Source organism: Triturus cristatus, chromosome 4_1 (assembly GCF_964204655.1).
Source record: "Triturus cristatus chromosome 4_1, aTriCri1.1, whole genome shotgun sequence".
In the NCBI taxonomy this organism is placed as follows: domain Eukaryota; kingdom Metazoa; phylum Chordata; class Amphibia; order Caudata; family Salamandridae; genus Triturus; species Triturus cristatus.
The window spans coordinates 892,749,074-892,773,057 of NC_140585.1; the positions used below are offsets into that span (position 1 = coordinate 892,749,074).

The 23,984-nt window shown below is 46.6% G+C and overlaps 1 protein-coding gene across 4 annotated transcripts in view; it reads left to right on the forward strand.

Annotated features, from left to right (window-relative positions):
* The window catches only part of LOC146855746 (myelin-oligodendrocyte glycoprotein-like), a 342,350-nt gene that overhangs the window by 3,425 nt on the left and 314,941 nt on the right, over window positions 1-23,984 (forward strand). For 2 of the 4 annotated variants that reach the window (XM_085653665.1, XM_085653663.1), the window contains exon 2: window positions 18,445-18,507. The exons of 1 other annotated variant lie outside the window; for it this stretch is intronic. The gene's annotated coding sequence lies outside the window, so the exon portion shown is untranslated. Of the gene's footprint in view, window positions 1-4,195; window positions 4,265-18,444; window positions 18,508-23,984 lie in introns of those variants that run through there. One more of the 4 variants, XM_085653664.1, reaches the window with a different exon arrangement.

Sequence of the window (23,984 nt, forward strand, 5' to 3'; positions counted from 1 at the left end):
CTGCCAATACAGTCCAAACCCCTTGCTCCCCGCTGCATCCGAGAAAATCTGCACCTCCCACACCATGTCCACTTCCCTCATCAAAGGTACCCCGTTGAACTGATGCAGGAAAAACTGCCACATCCGCAAGTCTTCCCTCACCCCGGCTGACAGACGAACATGATGGTGTGGGGGCTTCTGCCCCCCCCAAAGCTCGCCCCAGTCGCCTACAGAATGTCCGCCCTACTCTGACCACCCTACAGGCAAAATTAAGATGGCCCAGCAGTACTTGGATGTCCCTGATCGTCACTTTCTGTCTTGTCAACACAGTTTCTAGCAGCCCCAACATTGCCTGCTGTTTATCCGCCGGAAGGCGTGCCTCCATCAAACCTGAATCAAATTCAATGCCTAAAAAGGCCAGTACCGTGCTGGGCCCTTTTGTTTTCTCCGGGGCCAGCGGCACACCCATTTCCCTCATCATCTCATTGAAACTGTCCAGAGCCTTCTGGCAGTCCGTGGAGTCTGAGGTGCCGACAAAGAAGAAGTCATCCGGGTAGTGCGTCACTCCTTGGTGACCCGTCAGTTCCGTAAACAACCATTGTAGGAACGTGCTGAAACATTCAAAAAGTGCGCAAGACATGGAGCAGCCCATCTGCAATGCTTTATCCACGTACCAGTGACCGCCGAATTGTATGCCCAACAGATCCCAGTCATCTGGATGAACTGGCAGGAGCCGGAAAGCTGACTTTCCGTCGCACTTTGCCATCTGCGCCGTTGCGCCCGCGGTCACCACCAGTGCCATAGCCACGTCAACAGAAGAATAAGACACAGTGGCCGCAATTTCCTCAATGAAGTCATTGACCGACCCTCCTTCTGGCCAAGACAAATGCTCTATGAGGCGAAACTTCCCCTGTTCTTTTTTCGGCACCACACCAATGGGTGACACAATCAAATTAGGCAACGGCCAATCCTGAAAGGGACCCACCATGCGGCCCTCCTGAACCTCTTTGTCCAATTTTGCTTGCACTACCTGCGAGTGCTCCCGCGCTGATCTCAAATTGTCTGCCCATCGCCGCACTCGTGGGCCCACATACCCCAGCCTGAAACCCACAGTAAACCCCAACCGTAAACGCTCCGCTGCCTCCCTCTCCGGATACCCCTGCAATGCCCTCAACAAATTCTCTATGTTAACCGGCGTATGAGCCCTTTGGCCCAGGCCCCTTAGCCCCCCTCCCCCTCCCGACTGCTGTGTCTGCTGCTGGCCCCCTGCCTTAAAGGCTCCTGACTGCCACTGCTGACCTCCTTGCGCCTGACCCTGGGCCCCCCAACACTTGACCAGAGCATGGCGCTTACCGCATCCGGAGCACTCGTGCCGAAAACGGCAGTACTCCCTTGTGCAGAGTCCTTTATTATAGTCCCAGCACGCACCTTTCTCATTTGTCGCACCCCTGCCTGCTCCCCCCACCCCCCCTCGGGTGGGGCCCCCTCGAAAGGGCTGATACACGAGCGGTAGCCCGCTGGCCGTGTAAATTGTCTTCCCCGACCCTGCTAAACCCATCGTATGCTGCCATAAGTCAGTATCCAGCTCCCCCCACTTAGCCTCTGTATCCCACGTCATGCGCGCCCTGAATTCTTCGTCATATTGAGCCCACGCGTAGCCACCCCCGGTAAGTTGCGCTTTCCCTATAATGTCCATGTACTTAAACATGGCCACGGACCTCTCTGGGAACTTCTCACAGTAAACACTGGCATATATGGGAAAAGCCGCCGTCCAATTTTCAATCGTTAACGGCACCTTCGGCCGCTTTGCCAACTCAAACTCCTCCTCCTTAGACCCTTCCTTTGCCCGCACCTTCCTGTGCAGGAGTTTTAGCATCTCCACATACTCCCCTTTCCATATCCTCTTTTTCGTCGCCAGCATTAAATGCGCCCCCAAGGGCTTCGTTACCCCCATATAAGGTAAACGTTTTATCTTCAGTTCCTTGCTTTCCAACTTAGTCTCCCCGTCCTCCGCCTTTGCGTCAACTGACCCCTTCGTGTCCGTTACCCCCTTCGTGTCCGTCAAACTCTCTCCCTCCTTGCCTTTTTCCCCTTTACCTGTACTGTCCGTACCCACGGCCACATCCATGACATACGCCCCCCTGCATAGCCTCCCCCCAACCCCCCCGGCTCCATCCGACTCCCCCACTCCCACAGAGACCATCACTGGGCGCCCGAGCAAATGTTTATTACCTGGCGCCAATGACTCCGTCCGACGCTCCTCTCTGCGTCCTGTCCGCGGGGCCGAGCTTGATTCCCACCTCGATGTCCGACCCGTGGGCCTCGCCTGGCGTCGTGACACCTGCAAGAAACTAGCCACAGCATTACTCGGTCCCCCCGCCCTGTCGTCCTCCACATCACACAACTCTCCTTCCTCCATGTTATCCTCCTCATAATCCAACTGAGGGCTCCAACTGATGGATCAGAGTCAAAAACAGATGCTTAAGCCATGAAAATATCACATACAGGACGGAGATCTTTTTGAGAAAATGACCACTTGTGGTCATATCGTGAATCCAGAATGCGAGAGTTGCAACCCATTTGAATTCAATTGACAAAAAACCTGCAATATAAAAGGCATTGTAAATTACAATGCCTTTTATATTGCAGGTTTTTTAAACACTTAATTAACAGGCATTATCACTTACAATGCCAATAGCACAAAATCTCTCAATTGCGAGACCTATTGCGTTGCAAATGCTTGTTTCTTTTCTATTGCTTAAAACGCTTTGTTGCAAACAGCTCTGTGTGCTGTGGAATTATCTTCAATAAAATAACTGCAACAGTGGTAACTAATAGGGTCGCACGTCTATATAGCAGCGGTACATCATACATTGCATTACTTTGTCAATTGAATTCAAATGGGTTGCAACTCTCGCATTCTGGATTCACGATATGACCACAAGTGGTCATTTTCTCAAAAAGATCTCCGTCCTGTATGTGATATTTTCATGGCTTAAGCATCTGTTTTTGACTCTGATCCATCTAAACCACACACAAGGAAGAGATGGTCTGCTCGATTCTAGTGTCAGTATGTGTGTCAAACACTAGGCATCTTATGTTTCTACACAGTTCATGCATAGGCTCTTTGTGTCTGTGTACATCTCACACACCATGCATTTATGAGGATTTCACCCACCATGCTTCTCATGCCTGTCTAATGCCCGTGTTCATCTCACACACTGTTTTTAGAATCTCACACAATAAAAAAAAGTCTGAATAACTTGCCTTAATATTCGTGCGTTTGTGAGAATCTTGCACATTGTACTTCTCAGAAGCATCTCAAACAGTTATTAAAAAGGCATGATGACGAGGGAAAGTAAAAAAAGAAAAAAGGTATATTGTTTAGGTTTTGCCTACACAGCACTTCTGCCGTGCTAACAATATGTGGTATGTCGGAGACAAAGGGTTATACGGTTAGTGTTGGGGTCACTGGCCTCGGCCACACGGAGGCCATCTGAGCAGGCTTGGCAGGGACTTCATGAGGGGGGCCCAAGGCGACGAGCAGGCCAAGGGAAAGGGAGAAGCAGGTGGGGCAGTTTATGTTGTCCATGATTGGCATGGCAGGTATGCTGTCGGGCATAACCTTCATGGGAAAATGATGTTAGAGTTAGGTGCCTTCGGCGGGAGAATGGGACAGTTGCGTAACAACGGTTGGGCGCGTGAAAGGGGAGGCGGGCCCCAGGCATTTGTCTGTCGGGCTGATGCCCGGCTTTAGTGGGTCCTGCGGCAGATTCTGCCGGGTTGCAGAGGAAGGGGTGTCGCCGGTCACGTTGCGGTCTGGGATGCACTTTTGGGCATTTCAGGTTTCAGAATGGCTGGGTGGAAAGGGGGGGGGGGAGGTTGCCCTGAGGGAGGGGGTGGGAGCGCGGCTCGCACCAGCCAAAACGGGCTCTTCGCCATGTTGGGCCTCCTTCCTTTTCGTGTTGGGGTTAATATAGATGCCGCAAATCGGGGCAAAACAGATGGTATGGGCAGTAACAGGGCTATGTATGCCTTTAAAAAAAAAAAAAAGGTGTTTGGTGGGTTGACTTTATGTATGCAGGACGTGGGAAGTCGGGCTGCATTATAACATACATTCAGCTGCGGGGCTCCGGGGAAGGGGTAAAATAGTGCTCATTTCTGGGTCTCATATATGTGTCTTTTCAGGTGTGGTGGCAGGGCCTGCCGGGGTGGCCTCCTCCATATGGATCGTGGGACATTCCATTGTCATATGGGCAGAGCGTTATGAATTTCGAAGGGAAAGGTTTGGATTTGGATTTAGTCTCATAGTTGTTTTCATTGTTCCTGGCACGGTACGGGTGGTATGGAAATGGCACGAATTGTTTCATACATACACAGAATGATTCAGGGTGATATTCGTCCCGATGTTTGCTTATTCAGTTGGGAGGACATGACCTGGGTCAGTGTAAGGCTTAGCACTGTTAAAGGAAGGCAGACAGGGGTCAGATCATGCAGAATATGGACAGAATTCACGTCACAAAGGCACCGAAGGGGGGAACAGCAGCCAGCAGCGCTAGATAAGGCCAGGAGGAGGTTCAACGGGCCTTGGTGATGAGGGGGCACAGGGAGAGTAGAATTTCCGGTGCTTAAGTATGCTGCGGTTAATTTAATTGGAAAAATGGGGGCATACTGGTCATGTTTCTGGACTGGAGTTAGACTGCAAACAAATCCAAGAGGTTGGATGGGGATGGGGCATATAAAAAAAAAAAAAAAAAAAAAAAAAAGGGTTCCTAGTTGGGGGGTCAGAAAAGTCTGGGGGCCAGAATTTTCTGAGTGGCGTTCTCCTTAGTAATAGTTGGTAGATCTGTTTACAGTTTAAGTTTATTGGTGGAAAATGTCACTCCGGGTACACGCAGGAAGGGGAAGTAACATAGGAAGGTTACATAGATAGTTATTTTAGGAAATGATAAGACGTTACACGTTTAATGAGTCAGCAGGGAAGACAGAGTTGGGGGTTTATAAATGGTTGCAAATGGGGAAACTTTAGGGGTAGGGGTGGGGGTAAGGCAGGAAGAAAATATTTAGTGAGGTTTAGTTTTGTACGGTACAGGCCAAGGATATTTGTTGTAAGGTGCACCTGTCTTCAATAAAGCGGCCTTTTTCACACTTAACAAGCTGGTTGTGGTATGTGCTGCACCTCCTTTGGCTCAACATCTGTGGTAACAAAAAAGAAAAAACAGTTAAAACGCACGGAGAGGCACGTTTCAGAACTCAGCACATTAAGACAGGGGAAAAGTCTACGGGCTAACATGGGTCATGTGTGGAGGCGGAGCACCAGGTGATACACTGGTCTTAAGTTAAGACCAATTAATGCCAGAAAAGAGCGGGAGATACAATGGCAATATGAGTCATATTTTGAGGGCTGAGAACTGCAGAGCACAGAGGTCGAGTGTGACGGTTCAGCGCGGTAGGCACGCGTGTGAGGGAAGAACAATGCTGGGCAAAGGATCCTGAGAATTGCAGTGGGCCTATGTGAGGGTTCAGCACTGCAAGTGTGAGGAACGAGCACTACACAGGGCAAACAATACATCAAAGAGCAGGTCTAAAGGTCCCAGAAACAGTACGCGATAGTCTCAAGGGAAGAGGGCAGTAAACTAATTAGTAACAGGACACTGAGGGCATGTCTGGCTTTTAACTTGCGAGCAGCAGCAGGCGATAATTGGTAACTGATGTGGCCCCTGTTCGCTCCCGCAAGGTAAACGCCAGACATGCACGAGTCCTAATAGCAAACAGTGCAAAACATGCACGAGTTTGAAGGAAAGCCTGGAGAGATTCCAAAAGTTCGACAATGCAGCGTTTGCGCGCTGCGTAGACGAGACCTAAAAACGACATTTTGCAATAAATGTCATGGCGACTCGGCGCCCTGACCTTAGAGCTAATGCAGCACTTTTAATCGGAGGGGTACATCGCCAGACAGAGACGCTGGGGGAAGCACCTAGATGACATAGGTGTAGGGCACCCATGATTAAATCTTTCCAACCTCCTGTCCATGTTCACCTCCTTAAGGACATGTGAAACCTACAAATGCTGCCTAGCCCAGAATCTTCTTTGAGAGAGTGACAATGTTATGCCTCCAGCTTGTTTTCCATAGTCTTCCATTCGCCAGGTGGTCTGAAACCTGCAGCTCACATTTGCATCTTAATTAGATATTGCAGTGAATCTTATTGTCCCTTAGCAGAAATATTTGTGTAACCCATAAGCCAATAGTTCTCATCCTTGTAAATAGTTCATTAGTTATGGGCCTGCTGCGAGCAGCTACATGTAACTAGCTCAACACTACAAATGTTAATACTTATGAGGTCCATAATAAGACATAATAAGAGTAGAGGTGTGCGAGCCAATAAATTAATATAGAGGGCCGAGACGAGGGTCTGGTTCCTATTTTAGATCTCGTGCACTGAAATATTAGATATGTAAAACATGCAACAAACATCGCATACAATATAATAAAGTCTATTCAAAATTATTTCAGTATATGTGAGCTTTCATATTACGCTGTAATAATTTGTGGCTTCTTCCTCCTGCCAAGAATAGCCTTCTGCCGCATTTGAAGGCCAGATGTGAAAGCTTCCAAATGTTGTTATTGTTTTTATTCGTGAAGTGGGTGGAGTGGAATGGCGCAAAGTGGAGTGGCATTGAGTGGAGTGTTGTAGAGTAGAGTGGCGTTCAGTAGAGCAACATAGAGTGAAGTGGCATAGAGTGGAATAGCATACAGTGAAGTGGCTTAGAGTGGAATAATGTACAGTGGAATGGCGTAGAGTGGAGTGGCATAATGTGGACTGGCATAGAGTGGAGTAGTGTAGAGTGGAATAGCCTAGAGTGGAGGGGCATAGACTGGAGTGTCATAGACCAGAGTAGCGTAGAGAAGTGTAACATAAAGTGGAATAGCGTACTGTAGATTGGCGTAGATTGTAGTGGCTTAGAGTGGTGTGGAATAGAGTGGAGTAGCATACAGGAGAGTGTCATAGAGAGGAGTGGTGTCGAGTGGAATTCCATAGAGTGGAGTGGCATTGCGTGCAGTGGTGCAAAGTGGAGTGGCATAGATTGGAGTGGCATAGAGTGGAGTGGTGTAGAGTGAAATAGTGTACAGTGGAGTGGTGTAGAGCGCAGTGTTATGTAGCAAATTGGAGTGGCATGTCATAGACTGGAGTGTCGTGGAGTGGTATGTTGTAAAGTTGAGTGGCGTGTGTTAGAGTAGATTAGCGTGTGGTACAGTGGAGTGATGTGTCGTAAAGTGGAGTGACATGGAGTGTGATACAGTACAGTGGAGTGGTACCGTAAACATGAGAGAAGGCTCATCACACAGTTAGGATTTTCTTCTGCTTTAATGTGGCCAGTAGCAGTCGTGACCACCAATTGGTTCTTTCTACAATGCCATTCCCTGGGGATTATAAAAAGTAGTACAGTGTTGAGAAATGCCACAACCTCTTAAAAACCACACTATCTCATCTGAGATAAGTTGCGTACCATTATCCCAAATGATTAGAGAGGGAACACCTTCCCCAATGAAAATATTGTTCAAACACTGGATGGTACTTTTGATGGTGATTTTTACACAGATCCATCTTGAAAATGCATCAACCAACACCAACGTAAATCTAAATTTACTGTGCAGATCATTTATTGGACAGATGAAGTCCACACATACAGTGTGTCAATCAATCTATCAATCAATCAGAGGATTTGTAAAGCGCGCTACTTACCCGTGAGGGTCTCAAGGCACTGGGGGGGGGGGGGGTGGCGTCGTTACTGCTCGAAAAGCCAGGTCTTGAGGCGTTTTCTGAAGGTGAGTAGGTCTTCGGTCTGACGTAGGTGGGTAGGTAGGGTGTTCCAGGTTTTGGCGGCGAGGAAGGAGAAGGATCTGCCACCAGAGGTAGTGCGTTGGATGCGGGGGACAGTGGCGAGGGGGAGGCTGGCGGAGCGGAGCTGGCGGGAGGGTGTGTGGAAGTTGAGTCTGCTGTTCAGGTAGGCTGGTCCGGCGTTGTGGAGTGCTTTGTGTGCGTGGGTGAGGAGTTTGAAAGTGATCCTCTTTTCAACGGGGAGCCAGTGGAGGTCTCGCAGGTGGGGGGTGATGTGGCAGCGGCGGGGTGCATTGACGATCAGTCGGGCGGAGGCGTTTTGGATGCGCTGGAGTCGACGCAGGTGTTTGGCTGGGATTCCGACGTAGAGTGTGTTGCCGTAGTCCATCCTGCTGCTTACGAGGGCCTGTGTTACCGTTCTTCTTGTCTCGGTCGGGATCCATTTGTAGATTCTGCGAAGTGTGCGGAGGGTGTTGTAGCAGGAGGAGGATACGGCGTTGACCTGTTTGGACATGGAGAGGGTGGAGTCCAGAATGAATCCTAGGTTGTGTGCGTGGTCGGTCGGCATATGTGCTGTCCCCAGGGTGGTCGGCCACCAGGAGGCATCCCAGGCTGAGGGAGTGGGTCCGAGGATGAGGATCTCCGTCTTGTCCGAGTTCAGTTTCAGATGGCTGCTCCTCATCCAGTCGACGATGGCCTTCATTCCGTCGTGGATGTTGGATTTGGCGGAATGCGTGTCCTTGGTGAGGGAGAGGATGAGCTGAGTGTCGTCGGCGTAGGAGATGATGGTGAGGTTGTGGTGTTGGGCCACTTGTGTGAGGGGGGCCATGTAGATATTGAACAGCGTCGGGCTGAGGGAGGAGCCCTGGGGGACGCCGCAGATGATGTCGGTGGCTTCGGATCGGAAGGGCGGGAGGCGGACGCTCTGGGATCTGCCAGAAAGGAAGGATGTGGTCCAGTCGAGGGCCTTCTCTTGGATTCCGGCTTCCTGGAGGCGAGTCTTTAGTGTGCGATGGCAGACCGTGTCGAAGGCGGCCGAAAGGTCCAGGAGGATGAGGGCTGATGTTTCCCCGTTGTCTAGTTGGCGCCAGATGTCATCTGTGGCGGCGATGAGGGCTGTCTCTGTGCTGTGGTTTTGTCTGAATCCGGATTGGGACGGGTCCAGGATGTTGTTTTCTTCCAGGTGACGGGTCAGTTGCAGGTTGACGATTTTCTCGATGACCTTCGCCGGGAACGGGAGCAGGGAGATGGGCTGGAAGTTCTTGAGGTCCTCGGGGTCCGCCTTGGGTTTCTTGAGGAGGGTATTGATTTCGGCATGCTTCCAGCTTTCCGGGAATGTCGCAGTTTCGAAGGAGATGTTGATGACCCTCCGTAGTTGGGGTGCGATGGTTGCACCTTCCATGTTGAATATGTGGTGTGGGCACGGGTCTGTCGGCGATCCTGAGTGGATGGAGTTCATGACATGGGCGCGTCTCGTCGTCGGAGACGTTGGACCAGGAAGTCAGAAGGTTGGTGCTGATGGTGTGCGCGGGAGGGGTGGGGTCTGGTGTGGTCGGGTCGGGTCGGTCGCGGAGTTGAAGCTGTCATGGATGTCAGCGATCTTGCGATGGAAGAAGTTGTCGAGGGAGTCGCACAGTTCCTGTGAGGGAGGGATGTCGTTGGCGTTGGCGCTGGGGTTGGAGAGTTCTTTCAAGATGCGGAAGAGCTCTTTGCTGTCATGTGCATTGTTGTCTAGGCGGTTTTTGAAGGAGGATCTCTTGGCTTGTCTGATGAGGTGGTGGTGTCTGCGGGTGGCATCCTTGTGGGCTGCATGGGTGTCCGGTGTGCGGGCGTGGAGCCAGATCTTCTCCAGTTTCCGGCATGCGCGCTTGGAGGTCAGAAGCTCGTCGGTGAACCAGGAGGTTCTCTTGCTGTCGTTGTTGTTGGGGGGTTTCTTCAGAGGGGCGAGGGTGTTGGCACAGTCGTCAATCCACTGTCTGAGGTTGCGGGCTGCGATGTCAGGGTTGTTGAGCTCGGTGGGAGGGTTCATGGCGAGGGTGGAGGTCAGCTGGTCTTCGGTGATTTTGCTCCAGCATCGGCGAGGTAGCTGTTGGGTGCGGTGGTGCGTGGTGGGTTTTCCGAAGGTGAAGTGGATGCAGCGGTGGTCTGTCCAGTGGGGTTCCGTCATGTGGTTGAAGGCGACGTGGGTGCTAGTCGAGAAGATGGCGTCCAGCGTGTGACTGGCTGCCTGGGTGGGTGTGGTGACAAGTTTTCTGAGGCCGAGGTTGGCGAGGTTGTCGATCAGCGTGGTGGAGTTGACGTCGTTGTTGTTCTCGAGGTGGAAGTTCAGATCCCCGAGGAGGATGTAGTCCGTGGAGGCGAGTGCGTGGGTGCTGGCGAGGTCGGCGATGGAGTCGCTGAACTGGGCACAGGGTCCGGGGGGTCTGTATACGAGTGTTCCTCTGAGGGTGGTGTTGGGGTCGGATCTGGAAGTGCATGTGTTCGGCGGTGTGGGGGGTGTCGTCTGCGTGGGTGGTGACCTCGATGGTGGACCTGTGGACGGTGGCTAGTCCTCCTCCGGTGCTTTTGGCGTGGTTCCTGCGGGTGATCTTGTAGCCGTCTGGGATGGCGACGGCGATGTCTGGAGCAGAGGAGTCGTTCCTCCACATCTCCGTCAGGAAGGCTACGTCCGGGGTGGTGGTGTCGAGTAGGTCCCACAGTTCGATGGCGTGTTTCCGTGCGGAGCGGGGGTTGAGGAGTATGCAGCGGAGGTGGTTGGGTCTAGTCCTCGATGGTTTGGTCGTTCTGCTGCATGTGAAGCTGCAGTTCCGGCAGGAGAAGGGTCCGTGGGTGCGTTTCGGGGCTGCCTGGATGCAGCGTTGGTCTCGGTCGGTGTTGAGAGCGTGGAGGGAATCGGCGTCGTAGCTGAGTTTAGGGCTGGCGCGGTGGGGTGCGCGGGGTCCAGGGGTTCGGGGGCTGGGCGCGGTTCAGGCACAGACGGGCGCAGACGGGCTTGCCTCTGGCGCGCCCGCTGCGTGAGTGCAGCGGCCTGCATTAAGAAGGGTGGAGGGAGGGAGGGAGGAGCAGCTGGGAGGCGGGTGGCGAATCGGAGAGGATGGGGGCGGGGACGCAGCGGCGGCAAGGAATGTGGGAAGGAATGCGGGGCGGGCGGCGAGATGAGCACTAGGAGACAAGCAGGCAGAGATTAGAAACAGGCAACTAGGTTAAAGGCAGAAAAAAACGATTATAAAAAAAGCAGCATAAAGGAGAGAGAGAGAGACAGACAGAGCAAGAGGTCAGACGTGATACTTACCACCCACCACTGGGCCACCAGGGATGAGGCGCAGGCGGGAGCCTGCGGGTGGAGGAGGGCCTCGAACTTCCAGCGACGGCAGCAGTGGCGAGGGCAGCAGCAGAGCACCAGCAGGGAACGCTGGAGCGGTGGGGGAGCGGACCTGGCCTGAGAACAGGTCAAGGTTCGTCAAGCTGTATTAGGAATCTCAATGTGTCCCACTTTGGATTGGGCACCCACTCTCAATCTTTTTTTCACCAGCTTTGCATACCAGACAGTTCACAACCCGTTCGGACACCTGTCTGTAAAGACCTGGCCACCAAAATTGACCCTTAAGTCTCTTTTATGTCATGGTTTGGCTTAAATGTCCTTCATGGACAATTTTGTATCTGCTTTGACCTCCCCCCAAAAGGAGGTATGAACCTCTCACCCCTCATCAGTTGGCAATGTCCACATATACTCAATTTGTCAATTAACTTGATGAAGGAACAAACAGACAATGATACACAACTCTCTCTCCTCACTTTTGATTTTACTACATCCATCACTTCCTTTAACACTTGATCCTTTTCCATTTCACGATCCCATTCACAGCTGAAAATGCACCATCTGCAGATTCTACAGCATCTTGGACATACGCCACTGCAACATCTTCTTGAGTATCACTCAACTCTCTCTGCATCAGTAACCTAGACAAACAGTCGGGTTGAATATTCTTCCACCCAATATACTCAATATCATATCTATATTCCTGAAGTTTTGCTGCTAGTCTGGCTAGCCTCGCAGATATGCCTGCTCTGCATGGAAGGAGTAGTTTTATGAGGGGCTTGTGATCTGACCTCAGAGTGAACTCAACGCCCCATACATATGTACGAAAGTACTCTACTGCCCATGCAGCAGCCAAGGTCTCTCTTTCAATTACGGAATAATTCCTCTCCAACACCGAAAGGGTTCTAGAGGCAACCGCTGTGTTTTCTTCTGTGCTGCCATGTTTCTGGGACAAAACTGCCCCCAACCTTTAGCACTGGCATAAACCATCAGAATAGATCTGAGAGATATGTTGAAAGGCGATAAGACACCAGCTTCACATGTCTCTCTTTATCCCTTGAAAACTCTCCTCCTGAGCACTTTCCCGCTTAAAAAGATGTTATTTCCTAAGAAGGGCTGTCAATCACTCAGTTTTGTCAGCAAACCCTCTCATAAATTTAGAATGATACTCAACAAGACCCATAAAGGATCTTAGCTGATCCTTATTGCAAGGCGCAGGCGCTAACTTGATTGATTCCAATAAATTTGCCTTGAGTTTTTCTCCATCAGATGGATTAGTATTTATATTTATTGTTAGGATGTAAATATGCTTTTATGACAATGCTGTTGAATAAAGCTTTGAATTTGATTTGATTAGTATAACTCAAATACTCAACTTCTTGTTTAAAAAAAATCACACTTTTCTCTCCTGAGCGTCAAACCTATGTACGCTATCCTGCGTAGACTTGCCATAAGACTAAATCGTGTTATTCCACAGTGTCACCGAAGATCAATATATCGTCTTGAAAAAACAATATATTACTTATTCGTTTGAACACCTCCTTACCATGCTTTGAAACACACTCGCAGTGGATGATAACTCAGAAGGCATGTGAGTGAAATGAACGGGTCCTTCCGACGTGATAAATACAGTTAGGGGTCTAGAATCTTTATGTAATTTAATCTGGTGGTAAGCACTTTTACGATCTAACTTCGAAAAGTACTTACCACCCTTCAAAATAAAGACCATCTCATTGATATTGGGAAGGGGATATGTGTTTGCTATTACATTGTGATTGAGAGACCTTAAGTCAACACAAAACCTGAGACTCCTATCAGCTTTCTAAGTGATAACTACAGGTGAAATCCATCTAGATGCCTCCACAGGTTATCTGATACCCTGTTATAACATCTCATGAATGAGTTTTTTTGACTTCATCACGTGTCACTACAGGAACTTTCCTCACCTTATGTTGCACGGGAGTGGCAACTTCTCTCAACTTAATCTTGTGGGCATACCCCTTCAATTCTCTCAATCCGTCTCTAAAAATGTGCTCCACACCCTTCAAGATATCATCAATGGACTCATCATCCACCACCATGAACTGTGATGGAGCACTCGGGTTAATAATGATGTGCAGATCATATTGGTTTATCCTACCCAAAACGGGTGGACCCGCCATGTACACTTTCCCCCCAAATTCTCCTACCCTTGAATTTGATATTAGCATCCACATACCCTAAAATATCAATAGATTCACCCTGATAACCCCCAGGGGAAATGTCTTTAGAATGTAACACTCTGTCATGCCACTCACTATTAAATAAGCTCCTGGGAATAACGGTGTACATCAATCCAGAATCCACCATTAATTGCACATTACCTCCATTTATATCAAACATGGCCTTAGGTTGATTGATTCTCTTGTCCTCACAATCAATTCTACACACAAAATCCTATCACCGTCTTGATCACACTCGGGGACCTCAGCCGATACAGGATAAACCTTCCCTCAAACTGTAGACCTACAGATTTTTGCAGAATGCCCCACACGTCCACATTTCGGACATTCTTTGTTGTTGGCCCAACAACACTTTGCTTCACTAGAGTGCAGGGATGTGGAATTCCTATAGCCCGACGCCCGGGACATATTGTTTGGGGTCAAGGGCAGCAAGTTTAAATGTCTATTTTGTCCTTGGGACAAGTAGGCCCAACCCCCTACAGCACAAACCCTTTAGCTGCCAGTTTACAATACCACATTATGGATCAAGGAAGGGCATGGCCTACAGTTAAGGTAATATGTGTGTCCATGTGTTAACACTGTTCAAACTTGTATTTATGGTTCATAAATGCAAAGCCTTTATTATTAGGGTGAGCACTAAAAGTAAATATTGTCAGCTCTGCCTGCACTTTGGACGGTGGTTCCAGTATAAACGTGTACACACGTTTTTAAAGTTTAGTAATATGAGGCTATGTGTAATGCTCCCAGAATGCTCTCGGATATATGCAAATATTTGCAGAAGCTTGAAAGCAACAGTGATGATTCTTTGCTTTCAAAACAAAATGTTCACAAAACAATGCAAGTAGGAAAATAATATTTTGCTAACTACTGTAAGATTTTAGGTACCATATATTTGCAGCATCATTTAGTAACATGTTGATGTATGCTTGTATTTCTCAAAAATATTCATAATGGAAAATCAGTGTAACCAGTTAAAATATGATTGTGGGAAACAAAAATAAACAAGCATTGCCAAAGCCAGTAGGTCTGAAATTGGTGGTCAGGCTTTTGGTTTTGTCAAGGCGTGACTTGTTTAGGCATGGTTTTTGTAAAACCTTATCTGTGTGGGAGCTGCAGGGCCCTCGCCATTCCCACAAGCACTGGCAAAAGCAAAAAAACAACTGTTTTTGGTCTCAAAAAGCACACATTGCCACAGCAGTTCCAGGCACTGAACATAACTACTTTATGTGCCAATATGCTCCTTGTAATAGAGCAGAATACTGTCACTCACAGTGAAGCCAGCTGATAGACCGAGAGAAGGAGAGAGAGACACAAATAATTTTACTAAAACACAAAAGGTCATGGTTAACCCCCAGGCCTAATTAGACGCCCAATTATTAAAGAAAGTCTCAAAAGTGCATCCATGGTATATATCCTTGCATTAAGTGCATATATACAGCCTCCATGCATTCACAAGAATTTACAGGCGTATGCCAAGAAATAGTACTCCTAGAAAATATTTGTGAACTGCATTTTAGCATGAGCAAATGTGCATATGTAGATTTGCTCATGTGAAAATCTGAATGTTCAAGCTCACTTTTCCCCCCAACCACTTTTTTCCCCAACCCTGAAGCAGTTTTACATCTGCCACTGCCAGGAGTAAATTTACAACCTTTTTCAGTATGGGAAAAGATTAGACAAGAGTTGGTGAAAACCCTTAAAACATACAAGTTAGTAGGTTTGCACAGACTCAAGAGGGCATTCCAACCCTTGAACTATTGCTTACCACTACCTTCAGCGCCAGTATGTAGACCTGCAGAAACGTAGCAACATAAGGGAATTGCTAGTATTCAAACCCTACTATGGTACGAGACCTGGCATAATTAGAGAGGCTTTATCAGAACTCTTGCATAATGAAATTGCTGCCGTAATTTGTCGCCACATTACATGTTACAAAAGGGACAAGTGGATTTTGTTACAGGACAAGTAGATATATGTAGCAACCTGCCCCGTGGACAAGTAGATATTCTATTAAATTCCACACCCCTGAGAGTGACTTAAGCTTCCACATCTACTACACACCCTATTACTCTGCTTTGTTTGACTACTACTTTGGGTACTACTTTTCCAATAAGGCTTTTGGGATCTTACAGCTAAAACAGATGTTGGGGAGAGGAGTTAGCCTAACGGCTAGGGCGGTCGACCTTGAATCTGGGGAACCGGGTTTGACTCTCGGCAATGACGCTGAACAGCCTGTGATTCTGGGCAAATCACTTAATCTCTCTGTGCCTTACAAAAATGAATGTGTCCTCATGTAACGCAACTGGTGCTATGTAAAGTGCTGTGATACCCAATACCTTCCGGTGAAGTTCGCGCTATATAAAACTCTGTAAAAAAAAATGTCCCTTCAGAGTTCACAGTTGCTCCAAATTCTGGCTTTCCATGATTCCCTACGTTGTTATTTTTTTCCCATTTCCTTCATCTAAAAAGTAGATTGCACGACCACCTTAACAATATCAATAGCATCCTTTAGAGACAGATTTTTTGCTGCCCACAATCTTTTCTGTATTTTTTTACTATAACACGGGACTATTAGCTGATCCCTAATCAACTCATCCATCATGGTCTCAAATCTATACTTGATTGGTAGTTCTCTAAGTCTAGTCACAAACTCGTCAATAGACTCTTCTTTAGTCTGATGTTGCATGTAAAAATTAAATCCGGTCTTGACTAAACAAATTTCCTCTTCAAATCTAATTTCTAGTTGGCACTTGTACCTACAGCTTGTGGCAAATATTTAAAGATGCGCTGACCTTCCTTCCCCAAAGTACTTAACAGTAAAGCTTTTATCCGTGCTATGGCGAAATCAAGACCATCAAGACCCATTAAGTAATTTTCAAATATCGGCAACCAATCTTTTTAAGGAATAGGAGGCTCTCCTTGCTTTGCTAAGAAACGTGGTGGTGGTATAATTGCTAAGTGTGAAGTTGCCATTATACTGAATAAATACAGACAATATACTACAGGGAGCACATTTGTAGAGTGCGTGTATCCAATCCCACAAAAATGTAGAATGTGGTAAACACGTACTAACGAGATGTCACAAAACCTGAAAGTTAATAGTGTGCGTGTCACTGTTTAATTGCTGTTATAGCACCATAGAAAATAGATGTGCATGTCACCGTGGGAGTGCACACTTCTGATTGAAGGAGATGTATGTGTCACTGTGAAAAGGCCCGCTTCAAACTGAAGGGCTTTGATGTAATACACAGAAAGAGTGTGCATGTCACAGTTCGAAAACATGCTGAGAAATATGCCCATAGATGTGCACGGGAGTGCTACCATACAGAATTCGTAAGTCTCACCGTAGGGGGAACAACCTTTACAACGCAACTTTTACAACGCACTACACTTACAACGCATTTTTTACAACGCAAAATCCATTACAACGCACTACACTTACAACGCATGACACTACAACGCATTTTTAAAAACTACCTTTACAACGCATTCCATTACAACGCCTACCATTACAACGCATAATATTACACTACACTATCCAACACTTACCCTACTGTTGCACCCCCTGGAGTTAGAATAGTAGTTTTTACCCCTATACTATCCAACACTTACCCTACTGTTGCACCCCCTGGAGTTAGAATAGTAATTTTTACCCCTATACTATCCAACACTTACCCTACTGTTGCACCCCCTGGAGTTAGAATAGTAATTTTTACCCCTGTACTATTCAACACTTACCCTACTGTTGCACCCCCTGGAGTTAGAATAGTAATTTTTACCCCTATACTATCCAACACTTACCCTACTGTTGCACCCCCTGGAGTTAGAATAGCAATTTGTACCCCTATACTATCCAACACTTACCCTACTGTTGCACCCCCTGGAGTTAGAATAGTAATTTTTACCCCTATACTATCCAACACTTACCCTACTTTTGCACCCCCTGGAGTTAGAATAGTAATTTTTACCCCTATACTATCCAAAACTTACCCTACTGTTGCACCCCCTGGAATTAGAATAGTAATTTTTACCCCTATACTATCCAACACTTACCCTACTGTTGCACCCCCTGGAGTTAGAATAGTAATTTTTACCCCTATACTATCCAACACTTACCCTACTGTTGCACCCCCTGGAGTTAGAATAGTAATTTTTACCCCTATACTATCCAACACTTACCCTACTGTTGCACCCCCTGGAGTTAGAATAGCAATTTTTACCCCTATACTATCCAACACTTACCCTACTGTTGCACCCCCTGGAGTTAGAATAGTAATTTTTACCCCTATACTATCCAACACTTACCCTACTGTTGCACCCCCTGGAGTTAGGATAGTAATTTTTACCCCTATACTATCCAATATTTACCCTACTGTTGCACCCCCTGGAGTTAGAAAAGTAATTTTTACCCCTATACTATCCAACATTTACCTTAATTGCAATTTAATATTATGCGTTGTAATGGTATGCGTTGTAAAGGTAGTTTTTAAAAATGCGTTGTAGTGTCATGCGTTGTAAGTGTAGTGCGTTGTAATGGATTTTGCGTTGTAAAAAATGCGTTGTAAGTGCATGCGTTGTAAAAGTGTGCGTTGTAACGACATACATCCTCACCGTAGTACTGTACACACTCTTTGCGTTGTAGCAGTAGATGTGATTTAGTGGTTAAATTTTCCTTTACACTATAAAGGGTGTGCGCATCACCGTTGTGATGAGCACTGATAACGTAGCTGTATGAGGCAAAGAAAGATGGCCTCCACGTTGCACATCTTTACGTGATATCTATTCAACCGGTAGACCAGGTGGAACATACTCCCCCAAGATGGCTGTCAAGCGTGAACGCACATCGTGTGTGTGTGACGTCAATGATTCAAGGTGAGTGGGCCCAAGCATGGTCAATAATAAATCGGGCTGAATAAAACTTCAATAAAAGTACTTGCCGTTGCCACACTAATGGCATTAATCGTGACACTTCTGCATGCTAGTGTCACCTCAAATGATCAATCCTGTACTGAAACACGACTGCTCTATGGATTCTCCGTGGTAACATGACTGCTTGGCACTCCTGTTATTGTCTCCACCTTAGGAGTTCGTCTGACCAGCTTGTCGCCAAAATTGCTGTACACATGAGAGAAGGCTCGTCACACAGGTAAGATTTTCTTCTGCTTTAATGTGGCCGGTAGCAGTCGTGACCACCTCCCAAGCTGAACTACAAAGAGAGGGACAGAAGGGGCTTTTTCCACTCACAGGGGAGTGGGAGGTCCAGCAAGAAAAGCTGCCCCAGCAATATAGAGTACCAAACAAGGGTTAATCCTGCTGTTCCTCAATTCAAGAAAAGGAAGAGTCAAAAAGGAAGAGTCAAAAAGGAAGGCTGGATCCAACTGAGTACATAGTGCGTCTAAAGTTGGTAATCCATTTGTTGGATAATAATGCCCTCACACACCCTTTCAGGTGTCATGCTGCATCATATGGGCTGCTCCTCGTCGGGCCGGCGGTGCAATGCCTAACGGGCTCCCTTAAAAAAGGGGCACTTTGTCGGAGATCTTCAATCCAACTGCCGTATGGTGAAGTGCGGGTGTGGGGGCCTCAAGTGTGTAGATGTGAATAAGTGATATAAAACAGGGTTGAAAGTGCCAGCTAGGAATTAATTTTATTCTGAGGGCCTCCTTCCCTGATTAAAAACGTGTGTGTATAGCACTCAACAGAGTATAATGTCTCATGTAGGAGTGGCCTGTATTAGTAATTAATGGTCAACATGTTTCTCGCATAGAGTTATTACACTCGCGATTCTTCAGGACCTAGAAAAACAACTATCTACACAAAAAAAGAGAATGTAATAATTTTAACACTCTAGGTTAAAAAGGTATATGGCGAGTCAGTGTCTCCTGACTAAAATACCTGTTATTGTCTGGTACTACCTGTAAAAAAGAAGGTAGGTTATACTGGTTATATAAAGGTATAGAATAGGACAATTGGAAAACAGCCTTAGAAGTGACTCATAAATCCTTATTTTTATAAAATAGTGGTGACTTCTGATGCGTCAAGGCGCATCAGGACACATTACTTGGTGGTGAATCCCCACAGTGAACTATAGTGCCTATTCGCCTGTGTGGAGTTCATTAAAAACAGCAAGAAATAAACTAGAGTGACTCACCCTATTCAGTAGAGGTCCAGACCACAACAGTAATCGGTGGATTGAACATGAGCAACAGTTCCTCAATAAGTAGGACTGAACCAGGGACCGATAATGGAATGGGTAAATCAGTAATGAGACATCAATACAATAACTCATGGCGTAAAGCAAGTTAAAAACATAGAAACAGCAGGTCATTAACTGTAAGATATGTCTCATGTTTAAGTGCGACTCTAAGCTGGTCTATGTAACCAATGTGTAAATCGATCACAAAGGGGACAAGGAAGTAATGGTAAATACAATTAAGCCATGCTGTATTCAGCGTGAGAGAACTTACTGATGTGATAAAAGACCGTTCACCCCAGGAGGAATGCGGGCCAGCGAGAGTCATCGGATACTTAGTAAGAGTAACCTATCGGTCGGTGAGGCAGGACAGTCAAGAAAGCGGGCTCGTAACAACAATAGAGAAGGGCTTTTGGACCATAGAGCAGAAAAAATTGGTTCTGAAGTGTTGACCTGTGTTACTACTTTCACACCGGCCTCCAACCAGTTGACCAGTGTTGTACCCGACACTGATTCGGGTCTCCATAATCCTTCATCCTTTACCCCTCATGCTGGTATGGTACCAAATGAAGTCCTGACCTATGAACAGGCAGTACTCAAAGAAGTGAAAGCAATTTCTGGCCGCAAACAATTCAATAACATCAGCAAGAAAGAGAGGATGGCAATTGAAACACTTGCCAATGATCCAACTATCATTATTAAACAGGCCGATAAAGGTGGCGCCACTGTCATAATGACAACTACAGACTATGACATTGAATGCCTACGACAATTGGGAGATAGGAAATACTATACACCTATCCCTAGGAACCCAACAGAGCGCCTCAGTAAAACCATCTGGTTTGGTTGACTCAGCAGAGACTCAAGGGTGGCTTAGCGGGAAGGAGGCCTCCTTCCTTATCAAGAAAGAACCCAGGACCCCCTATTTCTATATTCTACCTAAAATTCATAAGGGGGTCACACCACTGCCAGGGCGCCCTATAGTGTCAGGTATCGACTCTATTCTTGAACCTCTATCGCAATTTTGCGATCATTTCTTACAACCATTGGTGAGATGAACACCATCATACATACAAGACACCACTGATGTACTACGCCTGCTGGAGCAGTTTCAGGACACTAATGACATCAACTTCCTCATCACTCTAGATGTTGAAGCCCTCTACACTAACATCCCACAGAGGGCGACTCTAGAAGTGATTGAGGAAGTTTTGAATACATCTCCCTGGGAGTCACTTACTCCACCTTCTTTCATTACAGACTGTGCCACACTAGCCCTTACTGAAAACTTGTTTGAATTCAGGGGCCAACTCTACCACCAGACACAAGGTACTTCCATGGGGAGTACCTTTGCTCCTAGTGTGGCCTGCCTCTATATGGCATCCTTTGAGGGAGAACACATCTTTTGTGACACTAACCCATACCGTCACAATATTCGTCTATGGAAACGCTTTATAGATGATATCCTTATCTTTTGGACAGGAGATTGTGAAAGTTACAATGACTTTTTCATATGGATCAATAACCTCAATCCCTACCTCAATTTCACTATAACAGCACCCCCTTCCCAGATTGCCTTCTTGGACTTAACCATCAAGCTCACACAAGGAAATTTTTCCACTACCATGTATAGGAAGGCTACTGATCGTAACAGCCTGTTACACTTTAACAGTCACCATCCTAGATCGCTCAAAGAAAACCTACCCTTCGGGCAATTTCTGAGAGTGAGAAGGAATTGTAGCACACTAGATACATATAAGAGTGAATCAGCGATCCTCGCCCGTAACCTTAGGGAGAGACAATACCCACAGAGGAGTATCACCCAGTCAAGAAAGCGGGCTCGTAACAACAATAGAGAAGGGCTTTTGGACCATAGAGCAGAAAAAATTGGTTCCGAAGTGTTGACCTGTGTTACTACTTTCACACCGGCCTCCAACCAGTTGACCAAGGTGTTGAAAAAACACTGGAACATTCTCAATACAGGCACCATGAGCCTCGAATTGCCTCGGTTTGCTTACAAGCGATCCAAGAACATTAAGGATATGCTTGTAAAAACCAGACCTAAACTTAAGACCAAGTCCTTACAGAGTACGCTCTGGCAGTTACCCACTGTGAAAGGACACTATCCGTGTGGTATGTGTAGTGCATGCACCTTTACATCTATTCACAAGACTGTCACACTTAACACTACCTTTGTTTGGGAATTGAGGTCACATACAAATTGCAATACAGCCAACTGTATTTATCTTTTGACATGTCCCTGTGATCTCTACTACGTGGGGATGACGACTCGCCCGATCAAACTGCGAATTTCAGAACACCGCAGCAATTTCCGCTGCCATAAGAACAACACCAAGATATGTGTGCATTTTCTCGAGAAGAGACACTCACCAGACTCGGTTAAATGGCTGATTCTAGAAGCCAACCCCCATTTGACCAAACAGAGTCTATTTGCAAAAGAACAGAGATGGATACACCGCTTGTCTTCTGACATTGATGGTCTCAACGATGACATCCCATGGGGGTCAATCAAGACTTAACTACTCTACTTCCTACACCTTGCCCTACACGTCACACAATATAGCAGTCCTACTACTACACTATCCTATGAACTGGAATCTGGTTTCGTGTTGACTTTCTGTAGCTTACATCTTATCCTAAAAACCCATACTGCCCCTTTTTGGATATATATCCATATAATTATTATCATAATAAGGGACCACATACTCGACTCGCTGCCCCTTCTGGGTTCTTAATATTTTAATATACTATAAGAGTCTCCATTAGTCCCATTCCAAAATGGCCGCTACAGAGGTCGGCACTACTATCCAAGTGGACTTCTACTTTCCATCAGAATAACATGGGAGGTGTTTTTAATTCCCTCCCCTTGTATTCATTGTACTGTTATCCTTTATCCCAATCCATGATGTCTGCCATCTATAGGCGTAATGAACTTCGATATGCATACTAACTCCACCCCACATCACATGACATCTTCTTCAGCATAAGTCCTCCTTCTCTGTCGTGCACATTGCCTTCCGGACTCGGTGGTGAGGGTAGGTCAATGCGCACGGCATGAGCGAGGAGAAACGTGAGTAACACAGCGCTCTCTTCAGAGTGTATTCATAATACTGTTTAATTAATTCTGAACCCTATTAACGTGCAAATAGAGATATAACCATCAGCGTCTTTGAGCAAGCCGCTAATCCGCTCGTCCCTACACTTTTTGGTTTCACGAACGAGTTCCCTTTCAGTGTACTCTGGCTCCCTTCCCGATACGCAGGCTAGGTTTTACACCGATATATACGCTTTGTCAGGGTGTTAGCAACTTTAGCCTTTTTGTCCTGCCTCACCGACCGATAGGTTACTCTTACTAAGTATCCGATGACTCTCGCTGGCCCGCATTCCTCCTGGGGTGAACGGTCTTTTATCACATCAGTGAGTTCTCTCACGCTGAATATGGCATGGCTTAATTGTATTTACCATTACTTCCTTGTCCCCTTTGTGATCGATTTACACATTGGTTACATAGACCAGCTTAGAGTCGCACTTAAACATGAGACATATCTTACAGTTAATGACCTGCTGTTTCTATGTTTTTAACTCGCTTTACGCCATGAGTTATTGTATTGATGTCTCATTACTGATTTACCCATTCCATTATCGGTCCCTGGTTCAGTCCTACTTATTGAGGAACTGTTGCTCATGTTCAATCCACCGAGTACTGTTGTGGTCTGGACTTCTACTGAATAGGGTGAGTCACTCTAGTTTATTTCTTGCTGTTTTTAATGAACTCCACACAGGCGAATAGGCACTATAGTTCACTGTGGGGAATCACCACCAAGTAATATGTCCTGATGCGCCTTGACACATCAGAAGTCACCACTATTTTATATAAATAAGGATTTATGAGTCACTTCTAAGGCTGTTTTCCAATTGTCTTATTCTATAGCTTTATATAGCCGGTATAACCTACCTTCTTTTTTACAGGTAGTACCAGACAATAACAGGTATTTTAGTCCGGAGACACTGACTCGCCATATACCTTTTTAACCTAGAGTATTAAAATTATTACATTCTCTTTTTTTGTGTAGATAGTTGTTTTTCTAGGTCCTGAAGAATCGCGAGTGTAATAACTCTATACGAGAAACATGTTGACCATTAATTACTAATACAGGCCACTCCTACATGAGACATTATACTCTGTTGAGTGCTATACACACACGTTTTTAATCAGGGAAGAGGCCCTCAGAATAAAATTAATTCCTAGCTGGCACTTTCAACCCTGTTTTATATCACTTATTCACATCTACACACTTGAGGCCCCCACACCCGCACTTCACCATACGGCAGTTGGATTGAAGATCTCCGACAAAGTGCCCCTTTTTTAAGGGAGCCCGTTAGGCATTGCACCGCCGGCCCGACGAGGA